We start from the raw sequence: 25382 nt of genomic DNA, 5'->3' as shown, positions 1-25382 counted from the left end.
GCTTTCAGTGCTCCCAAAGTGATGTGGTGGTGGGGGGGGGGAATTCTGCTTGCTGCTTTCTTGATCTTAGGTTCCTGTTCCACTTTGGTGTCTGTTGGCTTCTCCCAATGAGGGAGTTTCAGCAGATAGCTGCTTGTCTTAGCTACTTTTTGCTTCCTGGGAGGCTCTGCAGGTCCCAGTGACTGAACTTCAGGCTCCTCTTTGCTCTGGGACTCCTGCCTTGGTTATTCCCCTGCCTCTCCCTGGGCAGGAGGCTTGGATTGAGACCCCACTCTGTTCCCAGGGTCAGAGGCACACAACTACAGTTTGCTTCCGAACTTGTTCTTTGCCCAGTACAGAGACTTGGTAGTCATTCCAGATCCTTGTCACCTCAGTCCCACTAGGGAACTGGGCAGTAGGTGACCAAGCTGCTAGATGGCACCAGTTCTGCACCCTGAGCTAGGTCAGGGATCCCCTGGGATCTTTTCCTGTCCTGGTGCCTTGTTCTATTTCTCTCTCAGTCCCCTGGGAGCTGGTCCTGTCAACATGGCACTCTCCTGGCCAGACCCACTTTCCAGTGTCTGTAGATATCTCTGTCTGTCTCCCCAAGCCGCCTTAAGCTGTAAAAATGACCTTTTATGACTTTTTCTTGGCTTCCCTGATCAGAATTTGGTGCATTTCCTAGACCTTTGTGGTGGAGGGGTGATGGGAGAGATAGGCTGTACTTCTTTCCACTACTCTACTGTTTTGAAGCCATCTCTGTCTTCAGATATATGAAGGGTTGTCATGTGGAGAAGGGATCAGATTTATTCTGTTTGGAATAAGAGCCATTCCCCAACTGATAAATTGGTCAAAGGATATGAATAGATAATTTTCAAAAGAAGAAATCCAAACTACTAATGCCTATATGAAAAAATCATTAATAATTAGAAAAATGCAATTTAAACCATTCTGAATGATCACATCACACCCATCAGGTTGCCAAAGTTGACAAAAAAAGGAAAATGACAAATGCTGGAGAGGCTGGGGGAAAACAGTACATTAATGCAGTGCTGGTGAAACTGAGAACTGGTCCAACCATTCTAGAAAACGATTTGAGAATAGGCCCCCAAAGTTACAAATACTGCACATATCCTTTGACGTGATATCATTTAGGGTCTGCACCCTAACCAGACCCCACAGAGAAAGAGGAGAAGCACTCATCTTTACAAAAATAGAGCTGCTCTTATCATAGCGGCAAAGAACCATAAACATCAGTCTCCATCAGGTGGGGAATGGCTGGACCACCTTTGGCTTGTGACTAGAGTGGAGATGAAGGGAGTGGTTACAGAAACCTGGGAAGACAGCTAGGTGGCATGGTGGGTAGAGCACTGGACGCAGAGTCAGTAAGACCTGAGTTCGAGTCCAGCCTCAGAGGCTCTCTAGCTCTGTGACTCTGGGCAAGTCCCATAACCTCTCTCAGCTTGAGATGCTTGCTCTTCTATAAAATGGAGATAACGGTACCTACCTTTCAGAGTTGTGAGGGTCAGATGAGATAATCCTTGTAAGCTATTTTGAAACCTTAATGTTCTGTGTCCATGTTAGCTCTTATTTTTGTTAGGAATAGATGCAGACCCAGGAAAACAATTTATACACTAACAACATCATAACAAGAATCAGTGCAGTGACTAACCCTGATTCCAGAGGATGCATAGTGGGACCCACTACCCACCTCCTGACCAAGGGGCATGGTCTTGGGTGCACGTTGAGAAGTAGATTTTTCAGACATGGCCATTGGGGGGATTTAGTTTGCTTGGATATGTAAATCTGTTACCAGGTTTTTGTTTTTTCAATAGGAGGTGGAGAGAAGGTAGGAAGGAGTCAAGGTGAATTTTTATTTGAAAAAAAACCAAAACGTTAAAAAAGAAAAAAAAGAAAAACGTTCTAGTGGTCCCAGAGAATAGAACCAGGAAGCAAGAGATGTGAGTTGCAAAGAGGCAAATTTGGGCCTGATACCAGGAAAAAACTCGCTAACAATGAGCTGTGCCAGCGCAGACTGGGCAGCCTTGAGGCCCTGGGTCCTCTCTTCTGGGAGTTCTCCAGGCAGAGACCACATAGCTTGTCTGCTGTGTCACTGGGGTGATTCCTTTCACGGTGGTTGCCACACTCCCTTCCCACTCGCAAACTCTTCTCTGGCAGCAAAACCAATCAACATATCAGCTGTGTTTGCTCTTGTCATCTTTGCCATTCTGCTGGTTGTGAGGCACAGCATCAGGGTGCTGTGCTTTCTGTATCTCCTTTATTAGTGATTCAACATGATGTTAATTGGAAATTCTTTGGAGACTGTTGTATTCCATGTTTTGCAGCCATTCAACACCAGTAGAATCTTGATATTAAAAGGAGAGGCCTTTGTTTTTTTTTTAAATAAATTTATATATTTTATATATATACATATATGTCTATATATTTAACATCATGATAGTACCCCATGTGGCCCTCCCCTTTCCCCCCTCAGAGAGCCATCTCGTAGGACAAAAAGTATTTTTTGGAGAGGAAAAAAAAAATCAGTGCGAGTGATGGATTCATTGAAAAAGACCCAAAACATGTCCAGGGTGTGACCCCTGTAGGACTCCCCCCTCCCCCAGTGGTGGGCTGGGGCTGTCTTCTCACCTCTCCTCATTCAAATCCTGCTGGTCACATTCACTTCTGAATGCTTTGGGTTTTTGTTCTTGCCATTGACATGGTTGTCATTGGTGTGTAGAGCGTGTTCTTGGCTCTGCTCACTTCCCTCTGCATCAGTTCATAGGGATCTTTGCAGACTTCTCTGTATTCATCACACACACCACAATAGTATTCCATTTCATTCACAGACCATTCCCCAATCAATGGGCATCCACTTTGTTTCCAATTCCTAGCTACCCTAAAAAGTGCTTCTAAAAAAAGAAAGTTAAAAAGTGTGTCTGTCACTATTTTGGAGCATGTGGAGACTTTTTTCTCATCAATGGCTTCCTTTGGATATAAATTCAGTAATGCAGTCTCTGGGTCAGAGGGGAACAAGCTGGTCATTTTGGCTGGAAGATAGAGTGTGTGAAGTCACGTGTGGTAAGTCCCAGGAGATGGGCTGGAGTCAGATAGTGAAAGGAGTTTGTGTATTTGTGTGGTACAGAGTGAGAGAGGTGTGAGTGTGTGCATGTGTGTTGGGGCATGGGCATGCTGTGTGTGTGTGTGCGCGCGAGCGGGTGCCCGTGCTGCGGGAGCTGCACGCCATGAAACAAAAACCTGGGCTCGGCCTTCCAAGGCAGAGATGGAACTCCAGTTAGGTAAGGCGGACCCACTAAGTGCTGCGTGCCTGCGGTGCCTCGTATGGAGCTGAATGCCCCCCGGTGCCTCATACGTTTCCCAAGCTGCGTGGCTGCATGGTCCCTCTCGGCTGGCTGCCTTGCTCGCCTGCACGCTTGCAGCCCCCGGCAGATCTTAGGGGCCGCTAGGTGGGTCCCCTGAAGCTCCCGTGCCATGTGGGTCGGTGCAGAGCACTGTTAGCGTGGCCTTGCGTGGGCAGGGCGCCGCGCCTGCTGACTCCCGCCTGCCCCGCGTGGTTGCTTTCCACCAAGGTCGGTGACCACACAGCGTCGCCAGGGCATTTATCAGAGACGCAGGGTCCGAGATTCTGGACACGGATTTAGATCCAACAGCCATCGGGCAGGTCCAGGGTTCTCATGTGACAGAGCAGGAAACTGAGGCCCGGCTCTTCCGTCAGTGGTTGTAGCCCCTCGCATCCCCCTGCCCCTGGCACCACGTGCTGGGCCCAGAGCTGGGCGGGAGAGAAGCCTCGGGCATCCGGGGCAAGGGCCCCCAGCGAGTGGGGCGGGGCCAGGCGGGGAGGTGGGGGGAGGGGAGGACCGGTCGGCCTCAACGCGCAGGCCTAGGCCTCAGGTCCTCGGCCCCGCCCTCCGCGCGCGCGCTCGCCCCGCCCCCGGCTCCGCCCCGCCGCCGCCGCGGGCGCGCGCGTGTCAGGCGCCTCTGCAGCCGCCATTTTGGAGTGAGTCGGCCTGAACCCGAGCCCGCGGCTGAGCCGGTGAGGCCTGCGGCGGCGGCGGCGGGGCGGCGGTGGTGGCGGAGCCGCGGAGCGCCCGGAGCCCGGCGCCGACGCCGAGGCGCAGGTAGGGGAAGGCCGGCCCCGGGGAGGGGGTCGGGGGGAGGGCTGCAGGCGCCCCCCCCTCCCGCCCCGGGCCGGGCTCCCATCACCCCCCCCCCCCCCCCCGGAGCTGTCACTTCACCTGTTGCTGTCACCGGCCCTGGAGCTCACCCTCCCCCCCGGTCCTGTCATTGCCCCTGCCCTTGTCCGGTCTCCGGCCGCCCCCGGCCCCGTCACTGCCCGGCCCACCCTGGGCACTGCCCTTGTCGCTGCCCCTCCGGCCGTCGGGCCGCGTTCCGCCAGGCCCACCGCCCCTGTCACTGACCCCCTGCACTGTCTCTGTCACTTCCCTCCTCCGGGCCGCTGCCTCCCTCGGTCCCTGCCCCCTCCCGGCCCTGCCGTCGCTTCCTTTTCCTCTTGGGGGGGGGATGGACTGTCACTGACCCCCATTCCTGGACTTTGTCACTGACCCCTCCTCCCCTCCAGTAGGTGTGTGCCGGCCGGCCCCCTTCTCAGCCACTCGCTGCCCGCAGCGGTGTTTCGGGGTCCTTCCCTTCTGCGGAAGGCCCTCCCCGCTGGCCTGTGTCCTGGCCCCGGCCCAGCCCCCTCAGGCCTCGGCCGGCCTCTTCTCAGTCCTTGCCCTCTCGGTGTGGCCGCGGGTTCGGTTCCTGGGCTCCGTGGAGCGGCCTCGGCCTCCGCCTCTGCCGTGTGTCGGCTCAGCCCCGGGCCCGGCCGGCCCTTCAGCCAAGCGCTTCTCCTTTTCCTTCTTCTCTTACGACAGCGAGTCTTCCTCCTTTCCGGACCTGGTCCCCCGCGAGTTCTCCCGGCTCCTTGTGGGGCCCGCGGCTGCTGCTAACAGGCCCTCCCTGAGTTGTTCCCTGTGCGCCTTCTTTGCTGCCCCGGGGTCTGCCAGAGGCTTCTTCACTGCGCCCTGGTCTTGGCGGTCTGGGCCTCCTTTGGTTTGATCGATCCAGTGTGACTCACCCATCGGCTCTGGGGGCCGACAACGTTGGTGTCGTAGCGAGTCCTAATGACCAGGGCCTAGGGGAGTGAAACCGCCAGGGACTCTGCTCCGGCCAGCCCTTGTGTGCGTGTCCAGGCATTTCATCTTAGGGGCTCTGGTGAAGCCGGGAGCAGCTGATAAAAGACTTGGGGTTCATGCCAGTGGAGGCAGCCACTGTGCTGGAGAGAAAGTTAGGAAGACCCGGGCTCCGGGCCTCTGACCCTGGGCAAGCCGCTGACCCGATCAGTAGTCCGGGAACCTGAGTGATTCCAAACAAATGACTCTGGGAAGTCTGGATTCAGTCAAAGGGTCACACTTGAGGACCTAGAGGGCCACATGTGGCCTCCAGGCCATAGGTTCCCCACTCCTGTTCTAAGATGCAGAATAGGCATTGATCTCTGTGGGGGAAGGAGTCCCCAAACCAGAAGTTCCTTGACATCACAGGCCTGCAAGGGAGAAGATGGTTATCAATTTAAGGAACTGGAGATGTGTAGCCAAGAGATTTGTGGGGCAGTGGGCAGTGTGATTGCTTTTTCAAAGTATTTGAAGGAAAATGTCACATGGAAAAGGCAAGAGCCTTGTTCTGCTTGGCGCTGCTTGTTTCTGGTTTGGCTTCTCTGGTTGGTTTTTCCTGAGGGTCATTTCCATTTTTCCCATGTTCTCCTTTGCTTCTCCAGCCAAGGGGCCCCATTGCCTGTGCCTGGTTTACTTTTGTAAGCCTTTACCACCTCCTTCATTTTTTCTTTTTGGAGGCTGCATCATTACTAGTAGAAAACAGATTGCAGAATTTCGGCTTTCAATCTGCCGTTTACCATATATAACTTCAAGCAGATGTCATTTGAGAAATTTATATTAAAAGTATTGGATCGAGAGAATTTTTCCTTTAAGGAGGAGTTGGTTAGGCTAGATGGCCATGGAGGCCCCTTCCAGCTCTTGGGATTGTCAGATCCGAAGAGGCTCACCAACGTCCGGTGGTTAAATCTTGGTAAAGTTGTCTGGAGAAAGAATATCCTGGTTTCCGGGCTTGTTTCCAAAGCAGTATGTTCAGAGTCAGGCCAGCTTTTGGCTCTTCTCTGGGAGGTGTCCCAGCTCTGAGGTAGTGGTGGTTGAAATGCCCAGGGATCTCCTCCCCCAAGCCTTGGGAGAACATCTAGAACGCTGTGCTCGCCCTTGTTCCAAGCATGGCTCCTCTTACCTTTTTGTGCCCCAGTTTGGGAGTCAGGCAGCATATGGGGTTCTCACTTGGGGGCTCATTTTGTCAGAGTTCTGTTTATCTAGTTTGAATTTTTAAATTTGTTGGACTAATAAGCTTCAGTTTTTTGGCTAATTTTCAAGAGAGGCATTCATTTTTCATTGGGATATTTAGGGCAGAAATGGCAAATTCTTCTTGGCTTTGCCCCTACCCTTCTTTACCCCTGTAGAAGTAATTTGGAAGAATAAGGTGCAAGCCAACTGTTAGAGAGCTTAATTAGTAAATGTTTTGAAAGTGAATATATTATTTTAACTATGTATTTAATATACTTAATATGATGTGATCCCATTGCAGCATCTAAGAACCAGTGGATTTGGCAGGGTGATCAACAGAACCAGGGGATGTGGTGCCTTAGATTGGTTGGTTTAAGGTAATGAAAATTTTAAATTATGATTATTTTTTCCCCTCCAAAGTACTTTTATGAGATTCTTAATGTAGTATGATCATAGCTTTTGCCTAATCTTTTTAATCTATTGAAATGTTCAGTTTCATATTTATAGTTCCCTAGTGATGTAGGTTCATAATTATTATATCACAAATAGGGAAACTGAGGCACAGAGTAGCTATTGCCCGAGTTCACACAGGCTGTTAAGAGTGGGACTGCCATTAATGATAGGACCACACCATCCCAGGTCTTCTGGCTCCTCAGTTTTTTTCCTCCTGTGTTCATTCTGCCTTTCGTTGGTAAGTGTGAATTGTCGTCTTGAGAAGATTTATTCCTAGAGAGAAATGACCAAAATTTCTCATCTGCTTGCCAGCATACTACATTATGAAGACTTACTGAATTAAGGAATGTTGAGGAGGATGAAGGTGAAACCATTTCCTTCCCTCTCTTTCTTGCCATAGTCTTAGACCTGAGGTGAAATCCAAATAGTATTAATTCTGAAAAGTCCCCCCCACCCTTCCCCCCCCCACCAAAAAAAAGGCATCTGGGAAGCACCATCACCATATGCCTTAAAAAATGAATCTTGAGGGCCTAGCCGGCTTGGTCTTATTTGTTATATTCCTTTACATTGTGACGCTCCAGTGTCTGGAGAGGAATACACATTGACTGGGAAAAGAACAGAGCATCTATTAGTTTTCATTACACTGGCTTGCTTTGGATGAATTTATGTTAGAGTGAACTCTTTGAAGATTGAGGAGTCTGTGGCCGAGATGTTCCCTTGCCTGGTTGATACATTAGTTCTGTTTTCTCACCAAACGACTGAATTCTGTCTTCTGTAGATAATCTTGCCCCCAAGCAGAGACTTTGGTAAAAGAGTTCACTTGGGATGGGGAGCTATGTTCTGAGGATCACTCTCTGAAATAGAGGCACAAAACAATGCACTGCATTTCAGATTGACATCCTTGTGGAGCACTGTACAAGCCTTCACCTTTGTGCCCACTTATCTCAGGATGCAGAGGGCTCCTGTGTTCATTTTCCATAGCCCTCTGCAGAGTGTGAGGAAGTGCCCATCCAGGCTTGACCTGGGGGACTCTTGGCCATGCCAGCCTCATGTGCCGAGGGCCTTCCTTCAAGAGACGGGCTGCCTGTGGAGCGTCAGGCTCTCCAGAGGCCTTTGACCTGATCCCCTTCTGGGGATCAACCAAATGAGGTGGGCTAGCCCAAAACTAAAAAGATCTCCCCACTGTAATATAAGTGACAGGTGCTCCTCCAACTGCTGATGAGGCCATTCTGGTTCTTAGGAAGTGTTTCCCAACATTCCCAAATACCTGGCTCTGTCTTCCAGAGCCAAACACAAGTCAAATTATTCTCCTGCATAGTAGAATATGACTCCCCTGTCTCCTGTCTCCTCATTGCCTGTACTCCAGAGTCTTCTCACATCCAGGTTAAACATCTCCATTTCTCCTCAAACCAATTCTCAGATGACATGGGCTTGAGAACCTTCACTGTCCTGGTTAGCCTCCTTGCGAGCCTTGAAGCTTATCAGTGTTCTTCCACAGACAAGGCAGGGTAGGCCAGTAGGACTCTTATCTCTGTATTCCAGCCTCTTTTCATGCAGCCCAAGATCATATTATTAGCCATCGGCTCTTGAGTCAGCCTGCAGGCCACTGACATGCCAGTGCTGCTTTCAGAGAAGCTACTGTCTACTCAGGCCTCTGCCATCTTGTATTGGGGGGGCTGATTTTTTTGAGCCTAGTGTAAGATATCTACGTTTATTGCTATTGAATTTTATCTTGCCAGGAACTTGTTAGTGATCTTTCCCAGCTTCAAGTCATTTCCCAGTTCCGTAAGTACGCCATCTAAATCTTTATCCAAGTCAGGAATTAAAATGGGAGACATAAGAGGGCAAAGCAAAGATCCCTGAGGCACTGTCCTCCAAGTTGGTGTTGAACTCTCTTCTTTTTTATCAATTGCAATTTCAAAAAATTAATTAATTTTTAGTTTTCAGCATTCACTTCCGTAAGATTTTGAGATCTAAATTTTCTCCCCCTTTTTCTTCTTCCCCCTCTCCAAGATGGCATGCAGTCTGATACAGGCCCTACTTATGCATTCACATTAAACTTATTTTCACATTAGTCATGTTGTAAAGAAGAACTAGAACCAATGGGAGAAACCACGAGAAAGAAGAAACAACAGAAAAAGAGCAAACAGTCTGCTTCACTCTGCATTCAGACTCCAAAGTTCTCTCTGGATGTGGATGGCATTTTCCATCGTGAGTCTTTTGGAGTCGTCTTAGATTATTTCATTGCTGAGAAGAGCTAAATCTATCAAAGTCAGTCATCACACACTGTGGCTGTTACTTTGTACAATGTTCTCCTGGTTCTGCTCACTTCACTCAGCATTAGTTCATATAAGTCTCTCCAGGTTTTTCTGAAGTCGGCCTGCTCATCATTTCTTAGATAGTACAATAGTATTCTAGTACATTCATATACCACAGTTTGTTCAGCTGTTCCCCAACTGATGGGCATCCCCTTAATTTCCAATTCTTGGCCACCACAAAAAGAGCTGCTATGAACATTTTTGTAATGTGGGTCCTTGCAATTTATGTTTTAAAGAAGAGGGTGAATGCTGCCACACTCTAAAGAATAAGCTTGGCCCCAAAGAGGAGATATGAGAATATACCTCCCTCTGATTCTTTTCAGAGATTGGGGGGGGGGCGGAGTCCCCTGATCCAACAACTAACCTTTCTGAGTCTTGCCATTCAGCCAAATCTGAATCCTTTTAATTGTGTTATCATCCAGTCTCCACCTCTTCAACTTGTCCACAAGAATGGCATGAGAGGCTTTGCCAAATGCTCTGCTAAAGCCTAGGTGAGCAAAGTTTGCAGCATCCCCTGATCCAGCAGTTTAAAAGGGATATGAGACCAGTCTGGCATGACCTGTTCTTGATGAGGCCAGCTCAGCTTGTTGTGATTACTGCTTCCTTTTCTAAATGTTCACTGAGCGTCTTTCTCTCTCCTTTTTGGCCCCTACCTGTGATTTTATTAGTATTAGTGCGTTCCCAGTGAGCAGACTCCCTCTGTGATGCAAGCTGGCAACTCTCCTGAAACTTAGTCTTGGAGTGGCCTGGGAGCATTGAGAGGTTGAGTATATTGTTCTGGGTCACATAGCCCATGCATATGTGTCACAGGTAGGATTTGAACCCACATCTTCTGTCTTGCTTTCTATCTACGGCGGCATGCTGCTTCTTTCCCCATCTCTAATGATCCTTTCTAGCATTCTGCCAGATGTCCTGGCCAAGCTCCCTGGCCTGTCGTTTACTGCTTCTAATCTCTGCCCTCTACACTTGGGACAGGGTTTGCTGTTATCCGTTCCCAAATTACTCCCCTGTTTGTCATAGTCTGTCAGACATCATCAATGGTGGTTCAGCAGTCCCGTCCATCAGCTCTCTCATCGTGCAAGGAGGTGGTTCATCTGGGCCAGTGGCAGCCAGCTCCCCTCTTTACTTCTTTTGAGGATGAAATCCCCATTAGCCATTTTGGCTTGCACATTTCCAGTGCTAAGGTAATTTTCTTTGGCAGAGAAGCTAGAAGCCAAATGAGTGTCCCAGACACCCTAAGCAGCAGTCCTGTCCCTCTGTTGGCACTCTGTCTCACTCATTATAGTTTTCTAAAGAATCCCGTTTTCTCGTGCTTGGCCTTGCTTTCCATTCTGAGCTGTAGCACACCTGGATCATGTGAAGCTCTTCCATCCATCCTTTCTTCTCTGCCTTTGTGCCTGTCTTCTCTCTGTATCTTTAAAAAAAAAATCTAACTTGGTTGATGAGTTTCCTGTGTACTTCCCTTTGCCTCCTAAGACAACTCAGATCTTTTCTCCACATTTAAATATTTCTTTTCATGACTTCAGTTTCATTCTCGAAGGCTTTCCATCTCTCCTTGGCTGACTTGTCCATGACATCCAGCTATCATTCCTTTGAACCCTTTGCAATCGACTCCTCCAACCTAGAGTATGTGTCATACTGCACTCAGCTTTCTTCTCTGTCCCGAGTCTCAGTGGAGAGCCCTTCAAGCCCATGTCTGCCACTCCAGCAACTGGGAATCTGGTCTAGGACTTTTGTGGATCCTTCACCTCTGAAGGATGCCATTATTATTAAGGCACCTCTGTTTGTCAAGAGGCAGTTGTTAGGCATGAACTATGGACAGGTGCTGTGCTAGGGACTGGGGATGCAGAGAGGACACGAAACAGCGTCTGCCATCCAGGAATTTCTGTCGAGGAATCAACATGTATGTTAGGAGATGTAGAATAAGTGCACGGTAGTTCCATGTGGGAGGCCCTGATGATTGGGGCAGAATCAGGACAGGACTCATGGCAGAGTGAGATAGGAGGAGGCATGTCATTTAGCAGGGACAGCCAAAAACAGTTTGGCCTGGAACAGGGAGGCTTGGGAAGGGCTGGAAATGCCGAGCGGAGGAATTTGTATTTGATCCTCCTGGTAAGTTTTACTAGAGCCGTGGGAGTTTTGGGAGGACGGTGAATGACACGGAGAAGTCCGATTCTTGATTAAGAAGTGAACTGGACTGGAGATTTCTAGATAACTGGTGCCTTGTGCCTACGTGCCATGAAGGCTCCTTAGGAAGTAAGACTCGGGGCTTGGGAAACACTGAACATCACCACAAATACTGAGACTCTCAACTGAATCCTCCCAGAGGGGAGGGCTCAGGGCTCTAGCAGATGTGCCTCAGTGGCTCCACAATCCCTCACCCCGTGTTCTGCTTTGGCTGCAAGAAGGTGTTGCGGAGCGGCTGCCCCTCTTGGTTCTGGAAGGTCTGTTCTAGCCCGCCTCAGACGTTTCCTGGCTTTATGACCCTGGGCAAGTTAATGAGTATCTCTTAGTCTCAGTCTCTCAGCCTGTTCTGTAGAATGGAAAAGATAATGATAGCAGCCCCTGCTTCACAGGGTTAACGTCAGGCTCAAATGACACGATTTGAATGGCGCTTCCCCGAACTTTTCATTGTTGTTGTACTGCTTTTGTTTTGTCCTACATTTATTTTCAGTCAAGCATCATTCAACCAAAATGTTTACTGTGTGTCATGTAGGGCAGCTGGGTGCCATAGTGGATAGAGCACCAGGCCTGGAGTCCTGAAGACCTGAGTTCAGGTTCAGCCTCAGATACTTCCTGGCTGTGTGACCCTGGGCAAGTCACTTAATTCTGTTTGCCTCAGTTTCCTCCTCTGTAAAATGAACTGGAGAAGGAAATGGCAAGCCACCTCAGGATCTTTGCCAAGAAAACCCCCAGTGGGGCCATGAATAGTCAGAAATGACTGAAATGACTGAAGGAGGATGTGTCAGGTCCTGTGCTAAGCCTTGGGGATTCGAAGAAAGGTGGAAACAATCTCTGCCCCCAGGGAGCTCCTCTTCTAAGGCTAGGACTAGACAGATACACAGGGAAGAGAAGGAAGGGAATGTGAGAAGGGAAGGCCGAAGCAGCCAGCCGGGACAGCCCCGGGGTAGGGAGGGGGTAGAAGTATTCTGGATGAGGAACAGCAGCTAGGCCAGTAGAGGAGTGAAGCCTAAGAAGTCTTGGATGGGAGGAAGGGCTGCACCATGAGATCCTAAAATCCAAACAAAGGACTTGATAGTTGCTCCTGGATGTACTAGGGAGTCAAAATGGCTCATTGAGGACGTTGGGACGGGACTGCTATGGTCAGACCTACACTCTAGGTACCTGATTGGAGGTTAGATTGGAGTGGAGAGAGACTGGAGGTGGCAGGGAAACCTGCTAAGGCAGTGAGGGGAGGTGTGGCATTCCCTGTGTGAGTGTGGAAGAGAGAATGGATTCACAGAGATCCTGGGAGGTAGAGTCGACAGGCCTTGGCAGCATATTGGATGCACGTACAGATAAGTGAGAGTGAGCAGTTAGCAGTGACCCCCAGGTCGCCAGCCTCAGGAACCAGGAGGATGGTCCCAACAGGGAGTGGGAAGGTAGGCCAAGGCCAGGGTTTGGGGGAAAGAGGGACTCTGCTCTGGTTAGGTTTGAGATGCTTCCCAGTACCTGGTCTAGTTCATGTGTGACTGTTGCTTCGGAGAGAGACTAGGGATGGATAAATAAATCTGGGAATCATCTCATAGAGATGAGAATTGAAGCCCTGGGAGCTGAGGAGATCCCCAAGCGAGATGGTCTAGAGTGCAGAGAAGGGGCTCCAGGACAGAGCCTGTGGGGCCTTTGGTGGATGTTTACAGTTAGTGGGTGTGACATGGGTGAAGAATGAGAAGAAGGGGAACCAGGAGAGAGCTGAGTCACAAAAGCCCAGAGGGAAGAGAATAGAATCCCAGAAGAAGGTAGGCCACAGCATCTCTTGTTGCAGAGAGGTCAGGAAGCAGCAGGATTGGGAAAGTTCTCTTGGACTGGCAATTAAGAGCTCATTGGAGGCTTTGGAGAGAGCAAGTTCAGCTGGAAGCTTTATTGCAGAAGGTTTAGAAGAATGGGAGGAAGCAAGGATGCATAGCTTTCTGCAGGGGTTTAGCCACAAAGAGGAGGAAGAAGAGGAGGAAGAAATGAATGATGACCGTTGCAGGGGATGGCCTAATTGTGCCTCCTTGTGATTTTCTCCTATGAACTTCATCTTCTTTGATTCAGCATAAGTGTAGCCTGTCTTTCTGGATCTTCTTAGATCCTGACTCTGTCCATCGACTCTGATTCTGTCCCTCCCAACTCTATGCCATCTGCAGATTTGGTGGGCATGCATGCCATGCCTTTTTAAAAGCCATTAATAAAATTTTTATCACCACTGGGTGGTGATAAACAGATCCCTGGGGTACTTCCCTGGAGGTTTCTTGCTGCATTGTCTCTTCTAGTGTATGAGTTGTACCCATGTGAGTCACCAGAAGTGACTGGTGGACATCCGTTTCACATGGCTGAGGAGGCTCTTTGTGGCATCTTTGGTGCGTGTCTTATTCCCTGCTGTCCACTAGGAAATCCAGACTGTCAGGATTGCTCAGCTTTAGAGTTCTACCCTAGGACTGAGCTGTCCAGATTTGTGAAACACTGACTGAAAACTGAGGTCTAGCCAACCTTAGACCATGCTTCATGCGCTTTCTATGTCTAGGCATCTGCCAGAAACCCCTGGACTATGGGACATCTTGTTATCTGCCCTACCCACCCCCACCCCAAGCTCTCCACTTCTTGCTCTGGCAACAGCAGTTAAATCAATACTAACATTGCTATGGGAAAGGATGTGACAGAAGGTGCTTTCGTATCATCACTGCCTCCTTCCTGGACACCATTAATAAGTGTTATCTCCTCCTATTAGAATGTAAGCTCTTTGAGGGTAGGGACAGTTTCACTTTTGTATCCCCATTGCCTGGGACAAAATAACTGCTGTCCATCCATCTGTTTGTTCACCTGTGCGTCCATTCATTCATCGATCCACCTTTCACATCCATCTGTCCATCCATACATCCATTTGTCCATCCACCTTTCACATCCATCCCTCTATCCATTCATCTGTCTGCCCATCTATCCATCCTTTCCATCCATCTATTCCATCCATCCATACATCCATCTGTCCATCCACCTTTCACATCCATCCATCCGTTTGTCCATCTACCTTTCTCATCCGTCCATTCATCCATCCATCCATCCATCTATCCATTCATCTGTACATCTATCCATTCATCCATCCATCCATTTGTTCATCCACCTTTCATGTCCATCCATCCATCTATCCATCCACCCACCCATCGACCTTTCACATCTATCCATCCATCCATCCGTCTGTCTGTCCATCCATTCATCCATCCATCCATCCATCTATCCATTCATCTGTACATCTATCCATTCATCCATCCATCCATTTGTTCATCCACCTTTCATGTCCATCCATCCATCTATCCATCCACCCACCCATCGACCTTTCACATCTATCCATCCATCCATCCATCCATCGATCCATTCACCTTTCACATCCATCCATCTGTCCATCTGTCCACATTTCACATCTATCCATCCATCCATCCATCCATCCATGTCTCCACCTATGCATTCATTCGCAGTTCTCAAACTTCTGCCTTTATTACTCCTGAACATTACTACAGCCATTTCTACTCTTCAGTTCTTCCTTGGACCCTTACTGGCTGGTCTTTCACCTGACAGCTTTGGTGGCTACATTCTTTTCTTCCTTGGAGGACGGGAGCTGCTCCCTCCTCAGAGCATCCAGTGCTCTTTTCCAGAAGGACCTCCAGTTCGGTTTTTAGCTCCGTACCATGGAGCCTTGACTTGTTGCTTCTCTTCCTTCTCTGTGTGACGTTTTTCCACTTTGCGGTTTCTTTACAAGGGTCAATTTCTCCTCCACCTCAGACCCTTTTATTCCCCATTGAAGTCCCATTTCCATTTTTTCTTAGAAAGGAACAGCAACAACAATACTAATAATATTGCTTACAGTGTTCCAGGCACTGTCCTAAGCGGTTTTCTTTTTTAATTTTAATGTTTGATTTTTTCCAATTACATATACAAATAATTTTTAACTGTTGCTTTTTTTTCCCCACAATTTTGAGTTCCAAATTCTCTCCCCCTGTCCCTGTCCTCCCTCATTGACAAGGCAAGCAGTTTGATAAAGATTATGCATGTGCAGTCATGCAAAACGTATTCCATATTAGTCATGTTGTGAAAGAAAAAACAGACCAAAAAAACCCCCCCAAAAAAATAAAGTTAAAAAAAAAGGTATGCTTCAATCTGTATCAGATTCCATCTGTTCTTTGTCTGGAGGTGCTTGGCATCTTTCATCACGAGTCCTTTGGCTTGGACTTAGATCATTGTATTGCTGAGAATAGCTAAGTCATTCACAGTTCTTCATCGTACAGCATTGCTGTACGGTGTTCTGGTTCTGCTCTCTTCACTCAGCATCAGTTCATGTGTGTCTTCCCAGGTTTTTCTGAAATCCGCCTGCTCATTGTTTCTTATAGCACGATAGTATTCCGTTACATTCATAGACCACCACTTGTTCAACCATTGCCCGATTGAGGGACACACTGTGCTCAGCATTTGACAAGTAATTTCTCATTTGATCCTCAGCCGCCGTGGGAGAGAGTTGCTGTTATAATCCCCATTTTACAGTTGAGGAGACTGAGGCAGGGGTGCAGTGACTATCTCAGAAACACTTCACTATCCCACCGCGAGTGTGGAGAGAGTTCCTAGTGTCCCTTCCCCTTGGGACCTCGATGATGGCCATTTGGCTGTGACAGACATATGGACGTGGGAGATGTAGGGAAGAGCATGCAATGCACGTCATTTCACAATTACCAGTGCTCTCCATCAGACTGAGGTTCTTTGAACAATTTCACTTGTAAGGCCCTCATATGACCTTTGAAGCCTTCTCTTACCTCTTTCCTTGATCACCACTTTGTTTCTTTTTTCTTTTCTCACTACGCTTATTTGTTTCACCAGTTCATTTTCATTACATTTTCTTAATTAATATTGCCTTGCCATCTACTTTCTCCTTTTTCCCCAGTGAACCTTCTCTTAAGAATCTTCCTAAGGCATCCTTTTCTGCAGTCAGATTAAACCTGTATTCTCTGGTGCTCCAGTTTCCTTCAGCTTATTCTCAGTTTCTTCTAAGTTTCTCCCTCTCCCAAAGTCACTTCTTGACTTTCTTCAGAAGTCCAAACTTCTCAAGAGTTACTTTCATGATTTCTTTCTCCTTTTAAAAAAAAATAGATATCTCTTGTTTGACATCACCTAGATTTCCCTCAGCATTTCTTCTCTTCCCTTCTCAGAGAGCCATTCCTTGTAGCAAGAGATTTTTTAAGAGAAAAATGAAAACTCAGCAAACGCAATCAATGTCTGTAAAAAATCTGACATTGTATTCCTGGACCTCCCTACCTCTGAATGAGAGTAGAACAAGGTGTCTTTTCATTATCTCTTCTTTGGGGCCAGCTTGTTCTTTGTAATTTTGCAACATTCATTTTCGATGTTTTTGTGGTGGTTCTTTCACTCCCCATTGTTGTAGTCTCTGTATACTGTTTTCTTTGCTCTGTTGACTTCACTTTATATCAGTTCATCTCCTTCCATGCTGCGTTGTGTTCATCACAGTCACAGTTTCTTATAGCGCAGGTTAACACTCCATGACATCGATGGACCACAATGTGTTTAGTCAGAGGCAGCCGGGTGACTCAGTGGATACAGTGCCAGACCTGGAGTCAGGAAGACCTGAGTTCAAATCCAGCCTCACACCCTTACTAGCTGTGTGACTCTGGGCAAGTCACTTCACCACTCTGCAGATCAATTATGGTCCATATTCACATCATAGGATCATGAAGTTTAGAGATCATTAAGTCCAAACCAGGCTTAGGGTGGCCTAGGGACATTGAATAATTGGCCTTCAATTCTCTGACTTTAGAACATATGTAGAAGGGAGGTATTCTCAGTGCCAAAAGACCTGGGGATTTAAGTCATCTAAGTTGGCAGCAATGCCATCATGTCAGTAATATTTGGAATATTGTAGTTTAGAGTGAATTAAGGCTGGTGCCAAAAGCTCAGGCTAACCCAAAGGTGGGTTTGTTTTTCCCCCTTTACACAGGGAAAAGAAAAGCATCAAAGAAGGAATAGGGAGGCTGTCTAAGGAAGGAACTCTAATGACAGCCAGTAACAGGAAAAAAGGCTCAGCTGTCAATTCTTTTCTTCATCTGTTTTCTCCACCAAGGAGACTGTCTTTGGATTGAAAAGGACAGAACAGATATGACTAATAGCAAGTTGATATCCAAGGTAAGGTGATAATAAGGGAGCCACTGGCTGCTGTTGGTGAGTCCAGGCACCTGTCCCAGAAGTATGATGTACTGGGTACTGCGTGACCTTCTTGGTACCCAAAGAGCCGTCGGAAGTGAGTGTAGCCTGTCAGGGCTTGTCGGAAGGCTGTGCAGAATGGAAGGCCTCTTACTACAAGGCTGGAGGAGGAAGGCACGTGTTACTCCGAGGTCATGAAGCTTGATTTGGTTCTTGACAACATTTAGAACTTATTTAAGGGATGGCTGGTGAGCCTCTGGAAAAGAAAGCAGCGATTGCCACCAGACAGCCTGGCTTCACCAAGAACAGCTTCTGCCAGACCAACCTCATTTCTTTTCGTGACAAGGTTAGTCAGCTGATAGTTCAAGGGATACTCACTATCAGTCTGGTTTTCCTTTGTTTTTAGTGGAGCATTTGATCAGATCCGTCATGCTGTTCTAGTGAAGAAGTTGGGAGGGAGTGGACTAGGTGATAATGTGGTATGAGCTCTACAGTTTATTAGCAAAACAGCATAATTAAGCGAATCAGTGGACCCGTGACCCGCTTAACACATGACTGGCACGACCATTCACAGTCTTTCTGTCATTTTGATCCTCACAACAACCCTGGGAAGTAGATACCATTATTATTTTCCTCTTTACAGATTATGAAACTGAGATAAACAGAAATTTAAAATCACACAGCTAATAAATTTCTGAGACTGTAATATAACTTGGGTTTCTCTGCATAGGTAATATAGTGAGATTGATTTGAAGCTGGTGAATGACTGGACCCACAAAACCGTAGTCATGAATTTTAGATGTCCACTTTTAAGGATGTCTCCAGTGGAGGGTACCCCAGGGATTTGCATGTGGCCCTGGGCTGTTTAACATTTGTATCAGTGCATTTTGTGAAGGCAGGATGACATACATGTCACTGTTGTAGATTACACAGACCTGGAAAGAGTAGCTACCTTGGTAAGTGTATCATCACATCTTTATAAAATGTACTGATACCAGTGCTAAGGAGCACCAGGCCAAGCACAGATCTCTGGAGTGTCTCCACTGGGATTTCATAAGGATCTTGACAGCTTAGAACATTGGGCCAAATTGAACAAAATAGAATTTAATAGACTATGTAAAGTTTTCATTTAAGTTAAAAAGTTCAGCTTCACAAAGACGAAGTCAGGGAGGGATGGCTAGATAGCAGTTTATTTAAAAACTATTGTGGGATTTTAGGACAGTACGATATGAGTTACTGTGCTTTTGGCTACATTGGAATTAGAAGCTGAGGGCCTTGCTTTATTTACTGTTCTGGGTCTTGTGTTCATTTCTGGGCACCAGGGTTTTGGAACGACATCACCCCGCTCTGGAGGTTTTCCAGAGGGGATCAGCCAAGATGATGAAGAGTCTCAGAGTTCGTGTCATGTGATGATCAGTCGAAGCAATGAGGCATGTGTAACCTGAAGAGTAGAGGACATAGGAGGCACATGAGAGAGTGTGTTTAAGTATTTGAAGAAAGCAGAGCAGGCTTGTTCTGTTTGAAGCCTGAGCTTAGAACCAGCAGCAGTGGGCGGATCAAGGCACGTTGAGCTTGGAGGTTAAAAAAGACTTCTTCAGCAGCAAGCTTTCCTGAGCAGAACGAGCTGCTGGGGGAAGTAGTTAGTCTAGCACCCTGGGGGTCTCCAAGTAGACCTCTGACAACCTGTTGTTGGGGAGCTCTCCATGGGATTCATGGGTTGGATTGGCTGCACCTCTGATTCCAAGTCATTCCCCATCGAATGCATTGGCATCGATCAGTTTATCGGGCTTCCTAATAGAAAGAAAGGACGTGAAGGTGAGTTTTGATGAAGAAGAAATTAGGAAAGTGGGTTGTGGGGTAGGTCTGGATAAGGCTTAGGCTGTTCAGGGACACCAGGAAGGTGACCTAGATTACCTGATTTTAAACTTACTAACTGCCAATAAAAGAACTAATCAAATAAGCAGACAAAACAAGGGGCAGGATCTTATATTCCCCTCCAGCCCTTCATAAATAGTTTTTGTGCACAGTGTCCCCTTCTAGGCTGACTTTTACCTTCTTTGGCCCTGTTTTCTAGAGTCCGTAAATTTTTAAAATTATTAACTTAATAGCCAGCAACAAGAAGAATTAAACTCATGAAAGAAGGGCAGAGTTTTCCTTTAAATCTCACCTCTAACAATTAAATTCCATTCAGCAAGCATTTATGCCATATCTACTGCATACATAACGAGGGTGATAGTAGGGCCAGGCCCTGGGGTACAGAGAGAACCTGGAAAGAGCTCTCTCCACCCTTGGAGCTTACAGATTGGCCTTGGAGAAGAGGGGCTTTAGATCATTTAATAGCAATGTAATTTAAGGAAAGTGGGGCAGCTGGCCCTGGTGTCAGGAGGACCTGAGTTCAAATCTGGCCTCAGACATTTGACACTAGCTGTGTGACCTTGGGCAAATCGTTTAACCCCAATTGCCCTGCCTTCCCCCTTCCAAAAAAAAAAAAAAAAGGAAAGAGAACATTAGTCACTAGGAAAGGCTTTTTGTAGGTGTTAGTAGATGAGTTGAGGAGGAGCCTAATAGAGAAAGTGAGGGAATGTATGATAGCCTGTGCTAAGGTTTGGAGACCAAAGAAAGGATGCTGAGTTCAGCAAACTGGCAGGGCATAAAGCATTGGAGGAGAAGGGATGGGAGCAAAGTCTAGGCTGCCTGAGGCTGCTTGGCTGGGGCCACACTCTGAAGGACTTGAAATGCCTGTTTCATCAATTGGGCTACCAGCTGCTGTGAGGGTGTAAAACCAACAACAACCAGCCCACAGAACGCTGCAAGCCCAGGTCCTTTTGATCTGCTTTACTAAGGAGAGCAACGTTAAGGGGTTAACAATCTTACTTTAATCCAGCATACAAATATCATTTACTTAGTTCAGGGGAAAAAACCAGCACCCTGAATTACAGACCAAATACAATTCGTAGTTACCAATATCTGAGGGTTCAGCCGGGGAGCTCATTATAACGGCTGGCCCAGAGTCATGGGCCCCTCCTGCTGTGGTGCAGAGCTCTGAGAGAGAAGGCCAACCTCTGGGGCTTATATATATCCTGTTCAGGGCCCTGAGAGCCCCCAGATCACCTAGGCTGGGTGTGGAAAAGTTCCCCACCCCCAGTATCACATCAGATACAAATCAATTAATGACTCCCAGTTGTCTCAGTGCCGAGAAATACAAAAACATCCCACTTTATCTGACCCGTTCAAAGGCCAGAATCATTAAAGGTCAACAGCAAAAAGTCCCACCTTAATTACTATTACAATGCCAAGGTAGGGAATGGGGTTCTTCCTTGGGGCAATAGGGAGCCCCTCAAGAAAATGGTGGTAAGAGTTGTATGGAGAATAGACTGGAGAGGGGCAAGCCTGCAATCGGGGGGAACAATCAGGAGGCATCGGAAAAGTCTAGGTGAGAGATGAGGAGGGCTAAACATGGGTGCTGGCTGTGTAGATGGATCCTTGAGATTTCAGTTACATGTTCAAGGGCCTCCTGCGTGCCAGGGGCTGTGCTGGGTGCTGGGAGAGTGAGCCCAGGGAGTTTTCATTTCCTTGGGAGCAAACATCTTAGGGAGATAGGTAATTATATGTGGTAGAATGAGCGGACTTGACTCCTGATTGGTTAATGGGGTTGGGGAGAGTCAGGGCATGTGGGTGAGCTTGTGAACATGGTGGGGAGAAGGGGAGCAGAGGAGTCTGGTAGGCCTAGTGAGTAGGATGATAAGAGGGCAGGATGGGGAAGCTGCTGATTTGGTTGTGTGCCCCCTTCTGGGCCTGCTTGAGGTTCCTTTTTGTGCTTTTTAGTGAAGCATAGTGTTAGCTGGAGCTGTGTATAGCAACCCAGAGAAGTGCCTCATCCTCCCCACCACCCCAACATGAGCACAAAGGAGGCTCATTCATTCCTAGAACCCTCTGCTTCATGTAGCTCGTGTGCCTGCAAGAGTAAAAGTAACAGCAAAATCAAGAGGCTAATCTCCAGGGGCTTACCATCCCATTGCCCTACATTGCCCTATGCCCCTTGTACACTTCTCAAGAACATGTAAACTCTTCATTCGGCTTGTTTCTAAAGAATAGTCTCCATATGGCTTCATTCCTGGAGCTATCCCTATCTTAATTCTATGGCTGGCAGCTAGGGGGCACTAGAGGGCCTGGGGGGGAGGGGTGGCTGGGAGGCAGGGAGACCTGAGTTCATATTCAGCTTCAGATAGTCACTAGCTGAGTGACCTTGGGCAAGTCACATCACCTTTATTTCCTCGTCTGTAAAACGGATGATAATGGTACCAACTTCCTAGTGTGGTTGTGTGAATCCAGTGGGATCATATTTGTGAAGCGTTCGCAAACCTTAAAGCACCATATAAATATTAGCTATTATTATTACTTATTCTATGACTGTGCTCAAGTCAGATAGCCTCTCTGAACCTCAGTCTCCTCCTTAGTGAGGAGGAGAATTATATTTGTCCTTTACCTCCAAGCAACGTTGTAAACAAAGTCTTTTGTAAACCCCAAGCACTGTATAGATATCCTTTCTTATTTTCATTTTTATTATCATTCCACCTTATTAGAGATACACACATTGGATATAATTATCCCATTACCCTAAGTCATCTTTCAAGGCAAAAAATGGAATTTTATCCTTGTAATTGGTTTTTCCTTGTCTCTGTCAGCGCTTCTTGGAGTTTCGAGTAATAGTGTGTCATCATTTAACCATTCTGTTTATTGGACATTAAAAAGGATTTGAAATCACATTTGAGCATTTGTCTGTTATTGCTGACTGAAATCCTTTCTGTTAAATGAAAGTTTTGGTCAAATTCTTCCTTGACTATTTCTTTTCCTCAGAGTACTTAGCATTTTGTTTGGTGGGCTCTTTGATATTAATTACTGCCATTTTCCTTTCCCATTTTCCTGACTGTGAGCAGGAGCTGGTCTTCAAGCAGAGATAAGAAGCTTTCGAAGAACAAACACATTTTCCACACAGGCCTGCCTGCTGCCATACATGACCAGATAGCAGCCTCTCTGGTGTGCAAGCTGGGGGCCTCTGAGCCTTTTGGGGACAGTCAGGTCCCCTTGTTATGAGTCCTTGGTTGTCTGTGTTAAAATTGATTAGATTCGAGGAGAGCATGGCTTTATGACTGCAGAGGCAGGAAATCTGGATTTCACTCCTTGCCTTTTCAGTTCTGCAATTCAACAAGTAATTATTAAGGGCCTACTGTGTGGTAGACACCGTGGTTAGCATGGTGGATGCAAAAACAAAACAGCTCCTGTCCACAAAGAACTCTCATTCTACCGGGGCGGGGGTGGGGTGGGGGAGGGAGGGCAATCTCTGATCCTGACTAACTGGGCTATTGGGCAGAATCTTAGCTTTCGTAACTGTAGAATGGGTGTTGTAGTATTTGCAAGGGACCAAAAAGATACTTCACCAGATTGTTTAGAAGAAAGTGCTTTGCAGACCTCCAAGTATGATATAAATATAACCTCTTGGAAGCTTTAGTGCTCCTTTTAACCATTTCCAAATCAGCCATTCATTCAGAATGCCTGTCGAGTCAACAAGTCAGACAGCATGTATTGAAGGTCTAAGGATATAAAGGCAAAGCACAAGCATCCCTTGCTCTCCAGGTGCTCAAAGTCTAGTTGCTTCTTGTGAGTGGGCAACTTTGGGCCTGTAGCTCCCCAGAAGGGAGGGATCCTGTCCCCTCCTCCAGCCAGTGACAGCTGATACTCCTTGCCCTCTTGGCCCCACTGTCCAGGCCCCCTGGTAACTGTGGCTCCACCCCCATTGGTGAGCTTCTGCTGAATCTTCCATTTTGGGAAGGGGCTTAGGGCAGCCTGCTTTTATTCCTCTCCTGGCCCCTCCTGACCTCCTGGACTTTGAAATCATGCATTCTCTCCTTGAGAGCAAGAAGTGGTTTTCTTTTTGCTTGTATTTATCTCCCCAGTACTTAGGGTAGTGCCTGGCACATAGGAAGGGCTTAATAAATGCCTGTTTCTTTCATCCATTCCTTCAGAATGGGCACAGATTATGTAGGCAAATAATAATGCTACTAGAAATGTAAATGCTGCTCAGAATGCTGGTGTGCCAGGCTGTGTTTTATACTGTCAGATGAGACATTACTGCCAAGTGTGGGCTATATTACTGATGGAGCAATTTGGGATGTGGGATTATATTTTTAAAGGTTTATTCACATCCACTCACTTGATTTCTCATTTTGAACTATTAGAAAATTCCATTTTCTGTCAGTCTCCCTGCACCCCCACTTAGAGGTGTTTTCTTTGCTGGGCCTCTCCAAGTTCATAAAGGAAAGTTGAGGGTATAATGGGAGCGTTACTGAAATTTCAGACCCTTTCTCTTGAATTGACTCAACCTCCACCTCAGCCCAACCTTTTTTGGGATTAACTTCATCTCAAGAGACAAAATCATGACAAGTGTTCAGTAGCAGCTTCAAGTACAAACCCATACGGGCAGGAGATAGAGTGAGACTTCCACATGCAGTGTCTGCCTCTCAGTATCTTTAGTTCTTTTATATCTTCCATTAGTCAGAGGAGAGATGAGAGATGAGGACATTTGGGAACTGTGTGGTGTTAGCGTCCTTAGGCAACACTAGGGGAAACATTCCTAGGGCAAGGCTGGTTCTGTTATTCCCTTAGGGTCCTATCGCACCCCTGAAGGGCTTGCTCTAATGACACTGCCTCAAGCTGCCATTTCTGCTGGTTCCCTTACTGCACTCTTCACCACCAGTGAGGAACCTTCTAGTTTCATTTTAAGCCATTGACATCAGCTAGCTTTTACAGGGGAATATTTTCTCTGAAGATAATAGCAGTCCAAACATGTTCCCTCCAGACCTGGGACTGCACTCTCCCTCATCACCTAAGTCCCTGGGGAGATGGGTTCTTGTTGACTTCTGGCCAGTCCTGGCCTGGGCTCTTCTCTCAGACTTTCAGCCTCTGGATGATTCTCATACCACAGTAAATACTGATGCAGTACCTGCTAGGTGCCAGGCCCTGTGTTAACCTCTAGGGATGCCCAAAGAGGCACAAGACAGTCCCTGAGCTTACTCTAATGTCAGAGGCAGAATTTGAACCTGTGTCTTCCTCATTCTCTATCTACCATGCTAGGTTGCCTTGTATTTTGTAGTCATTTAATAGATATTGGAAAGATCAGATGGATTGAACTGTTCTAACGGCGTCTGAACCAGCCATAAAGAGCCGCCTTTAAAAATGCTCATTTCTGTGGGTGAAGGTCTTATTCATCAGCTAACCTTCCTGTGTAGGTCAGCTTCTGTGGAGCTGGGGGGGCGGCGCTGTAGTTCTGGGCTTAGCGCCAAGAACACCTGAGTTCAAATCCAGCCTCAGATACCAGCTGGGTAACCCTGGGCAAGTCCCTTCACCTCCATTTGCCTCAGTTTCCTCATCTATAAGTGGGCATGCTAATGGCACCTACTTCCTAGGGTTGTTGTGAGTATCCAGTCTGCCTGCCTCAAGTCTCTCCCTACTCCAGACCATCCTCCATTCAACCACTACAGTGATTTTCCTTGGTAACAGGCCTGATCATGTCACCTTCTCCACGCCACCTCTAGGATCAAATATATATGCTCTGTTTGGCATTCAAAGCCCTTTGTAGCTGACCCTCATCCTGCCTTTCCAGTCTTCTTACACTTCACTGACCCATCCGGTGTCATTGGTCTCCTGGCTGTCTCATAAATAAGACTCCATCTCTCAGCTTTTTTTGTGTCCTCTTGGTTCTTTTGTGGCTTTGTGGCTTTTGTAACTTGACTGGGCTCCTGCCTCAGTTAACCAGGTCTGTGATGGGGAGGCATAGACAAAGGTCACATTGAGGTGAATTTTTATGGAGTATATT

General features: G+C 47.3%; 1 protein-coding gene across 5 annotated transcripts in view; it reads left to right on the top strand.

Annotated features, from left to right (window-relative positions):
- Nucleotides 1-3972: 3972 nt before the first annotated feature.
- PPP6R2 (protein phosphatase 6 regulatory subunit 2) overlaps nt 3973-25382 on the top strand; it is a 127620-nt gene continuing 106210 nt past the window's right edge. For 3 of the 5 annotated variants that reach the window (XM_036758844.1, XM_036758848.1, XM_036758842.1), the window contains exon 1: nt 3973-4118. The gene's annotated coding sequence lies outside the window, so the exon portion shown is untranslated. Of the gene's footprint in view, nt 4119-5097; nt 5181-6642; nt 6719-25382 lie in introns of those variants that run through there. The other 2 variants (XM_036758845.1, XM_036758843.1) reach the window with 2 other exon arrangements.

This window comes from Trichosurus vulpecula, chromosome 5 (assembly GCF_011100635.1).
Source record: "Trichosurus vulpecula isolate mTriVul1 chromosome 5, mTriVul1.pri, whole genome shotgun sequence".
Classification (NCBI taxonomy): domain Eukaryota; kingdom Metazoa; phylum Chordata; class Mammalia; order Diprotodontia; family Phalangeridae; genus Trichosurus; species Trichosurus vulpecula.
This window is presented reverse-complemented; position numbering and strand designations above follow the sequence as displayed.